The sequence below is a fragment of the Salvelinus namaycush genome, unplaced genomic scaffold (assembly GCF_016432855.1).
Source record: "Salvelinus namaycush isolate Seneca unplaced genomic scaffold, SaNama_1.0 Scaffold51, whole genome shotgun sequence".
NCBI lineage: Eukaryota > Metazoa > Chordata > Actinopteri > Salmoniformes > Salmonidae > Salvelinus > Salvelinus namaycush.
This window is the reverse complement of record NW_024061209.1, coordinates 160,522-162,957: the sequence shown is the minus strand read 5'-3', so window position 1 is coordinate 162,957 and position 2,436 is coordinate 160,522.

The window sequence follows — 2,436 nt, the reverse complement described above, 5'->3', positions numbered from 1 at the left end:
CACAGCACACCAACATCAAAACCTCATCCCAACTGTAAAGTCTGGTGGAGGGAGCATCATGGTTTGGGGCTGCTTTGCTGCCTCAGGGCCTGGACAGCTTGATATCATCTATGGAGAAATGAATTCCCCAGTTTTTCAAGACATTTTGTAGGAGAATGTAAGGCTATCTGTCCGCCAATTGAAGCTCAGCAGAAGTTGGGTGATGCAACAGGACAACGACCCAAAACACAGAAGTAAATCAACAACAGAATGGCTTCAACAGAAGAAAATACACCTTCTGGAGCGGCCCAGTCAGAGTCCTGACCTCAACCCGATTGAGATGCTGTCGCATGACCTCGAGAGAACGGTTCACACCAGACATCCCAAGAATATTGCTGAACTGAAACAGTTTTGTAAAGAGGAATGGTCCAAAATTCCTCCTAACCGTTGTGCAGGTCTGATCCTCAACAACAGAAAATGTTTGGTTGAGGCTATTGCTGTGAAAGGAGGGTCAACCAGTTATTAAATCCAAGGGTTCACATAGTTTTTTTCCCACCCTGTTGATGTTTACACTGTGTGTTCATTAAAGACATGACAATGTATAATTGTTTGTGTGTTATTAGTTTAATCAGACTGTGTTTGTCTATTGTTGTGACTTAGATGAAGATCAGATCATATTTTATTACAAATTTATGCAGAAATCCAGGTAATTCCAAAGGGTTCAAATACTTTTTCTTGCCATTGTAGGTAAGATATTGCTTTTGTCTTTGTAGCTTATAGAATGAAATAAATTATTTTGTAGCCTGTTTTTTAATCTGTTCTGAATGACATCAAAACCACTCTGTTTTTAATCCCCCTACAGCCCCCAGGGCCTTGAGTATCTTCTAAATACTCCATTCCAGGTTCCCCCTACAGCCCCCAGGGCCTTGAGTATCTTCTAAATACTCCATTCCAGGTTCCCCCTACAGCCCCCAGGGCCTTGAGTATCTTCTAAATACTCCATTCCAGGTTTCCCCTACAGCCCCCAGGGCCTTGAGTATCTTCTAAATGCTCCATTCCAGGTTTCCCCTACAGCCCCCAGGGCCTTGATTATCTTCTAAATGCTCCATTCCAGGTTTCCCCTACAGCCCCCAGGGCCTTGAGTATCTTCTAAATGCTCCATTCCAGGTTTCCCCTACAGCCCCCAGGGCCTTGAGTATCTTCTAAATGATCCATTCCAGGTTCCCCTACAGCCCCCAGGGCCTTGAGTATCTTCTAAATGCTCCATTCCAGGTTTCCCCTACAGCCCCCAGGGCCTTGAGTATCTTCTAAATACTCCATTCCAGGTTTCCCCTACAGCCCCCAGGGCCTTGAGTATCTTCTAAATGCTCCATTCCAGGTTTCCCCTACAGCCCCCAGGGCCTTGAGTATCTTCTCAATACTCCATTCCAGGTTTCCCCTACAGCCCCCAGGGCCTTGAGTATCTTCTACATGCTCCATTCCAGGTTTCCCCTACAGCCCCCAGGGCCTTGAGTATCTTCTAAATACTCCATTCCAGGTCCCCCCTACAGCCCCCAGGGCCTTGAGTATCTTCTAAATGCTCCATTCCAGGTTTCCCCTACAGCCCCCAGGGCCTTGAGTATCTTCTAAATGCTCCATTCCAGGTTTCCCCTACAGCCCCCAGGGCCTTGAGTATCTTCTAAATACTCCATTCCAGGTTTCCCCTACAGCCCCCAGGGCCTTGCGTATCTTCTAAATGCTCCATTCCAGGTTTCCCCTACAGCCCCCAGGGCCTTGAGTATCTTCTAAATGCTCCATTCCAGGTTTCCCCTACAGCCCCCAGGGCCTTGAGTATCTTCTAAATACTCCATTCCAGGTTTCCCCTACAGCCCCCAGGGCCTTGCGTATCTTCTAAATGCTCCATTCCAGGTTTCCCCTACAGCCCCCAGGGCCTTGAGTATGTCTCTAATATTGAATTAATATTGAAGTATCTTGCAGCAACATGCTGATAACTCCACCTTTCTCTCTGATACAATTAGTGGTATTTCTGCCATACTGCTCACATCTAGCTAGTCCACAAATGACATTGAAAGTCACATTTATTTTTATGATCAATGTTCTTGCGACAATTTCACCTCGCAAGTTGTTTCTAGTTGAAATATTTACTACAGCCTAGTAGTTGTCACATTTATTTCAAGATTCACATTTGTGCTCGTATGTGTTTAAGGACATTTGATATGAAGTTTTAATGTCCATATCAGAACTATATAGAGCTAGATATCGCGAGATTACATGAAGTTAATTTCCATATCAGAACACTAGATGGAGCTAGATATCGCGAGATGACATGAACTTAATTTCCATATCAGAATACTAGATGGAACTAGATATCGCGAGATGACATGAAGTTAATGTCCATATCAGAACACTAGATGGAGCTAGATATCGCGAGATGATATGCAACTAGAAGTACTGTAA